A 1,621-nucleotide genomic window follows, 5' to 3' on the forward strand; every position below is an offset into this window, starting at 1 on the left:
AATTTCATGAATTTCTAACAATGGTGGAATACCATTAAGGTAAGTGGTTAAAGATCTTGCGAACTCATAGGGGTGGAGAAATATTTGGTAGATAAGCAGTTCAAAGATCATTAAGTTGATTTTTTGAATTATATCAAAACTTACCTCCCCATAAATTCGATTTGCATATTGATGATAGTATAAGGTCTATGATTAGTTACTAGCCGTTGTCTAAGTCCTTGTAAGGAAATACCCTAGTGATAGGAAAATTTCGTAATGATGGAATGGTTGTGTACTTAGTGTAAACCATTACTAGATTCATGGCTGACCTAATCGTAATCTTAAGAAAAGTTAGAACTGTTAACTAAGGTTTGCATGTTTGATAGCTATTCTAAGTGATTAGGGGTGGACCATCCCACAGTCATTAGATAAGAAAGTGTTTGTTTTAACAAATACTACTTTTCAAAGAAAATGGCTAAGTCTGAAAATAAAGTAGCAAAATAGAGGAGATATTTTTTTCTTGATTCCAAAAGTGTTCTATCATCTTATTCTGTATAAGATGGTCCCACAGCCTCTGTTGTCTTGACACAATCGAAGAGGATAATTGTATGTTCTTAGATAGAAAGTCACGGCACCTTGTCGTAGTGGGAGGGTTTCAAGGAACTCATCCTGTTATGACTTGGAAGACACTTGTGATGAAAATCCATTGTTAGTTTAAACAAGTAATGGATTGTCAGAATAAAACTTTTGGCAACCACTTCTGTGTTAATCAGGAAGTAACACTAGAAGTTAATAAATTTTTGAACAATGCCAAAATGTATAGAACTCTCCTTAGACTGAATAAGTATCTTTCCTGCAACTTTAACATTCAGTATCTCTAGTAGACTTAGAGGCAAATCTAGAGTAATCACCATCTCATCAGTAGACTTTCTAGCACTAAGGCAAATCTAGAAATCTTATTTGGTGTAGTATAAGAGTATTAAATACACCCTTATCGACTAACAAATAGTTCCTCCTCTAGATCTTAAGATTCACTTGATTGTCTTCCAATGTTCCTTTCCTGGATTAATCTGATACCTACTCATTACTCCCACTCAACAGCTGGTGTCTGTTCTAATGCATACTAAAGCATAACTGAGACCTCTCACTGTTGATCCTAAGGATTTCTTTCATTGGCATTTATCTTTTCTAGAATAGTTTAGAAGCTTCTATAGATTGCCATTAGAAAGATGCTCTAGCATCTTACTAAAGTAAGTTGCTTGCACTAGAGTAAGTAAATTACCAGGCATACCACAAGCCATAGGTTTAGATAATCTCAAACCTATAATACTAGGAACAGGAAGTTTTGTTAAGTCCATTGAATAGACTTACTAACGTAATTTCCTTTCTTGTCCTAGTAATATAAAACCTTAGAGGAGTAGACATACAGAGAGGAATTTCACAATATCAAGGATTTTGTGATTGAGGAAATGTAATGGTGGAGGAAAGGTTGTATTGAATACAACTTGTCACATCCTATTACAGAGAGTATACTACAAAACTACATTTGATCTGGATATCAAGGTGTTGAGATTATTTGAAATGCACTTTTTGTTTTATATTAGTGCAAGTGGGAGTTTTTTGGGTTTTGTGCCCTAAATAA

The sequence above is a fragment of the Cannabis sativa genome, chromosome 6 (assembly GCF_029168945.1).
Source record: "Cannabis sativa cultivar Pink pepper isolate KNU-18-1 chromosome 6, ASM2916894v1, whole genome shotgun sequence".
Classification (NCBI taxonomy): Eukaryota; Viridiplantae; Streptophyta; class Magnoliopsida; order Rosales; family Cannabaceae; genus Cannabis; species Cannabis sativa.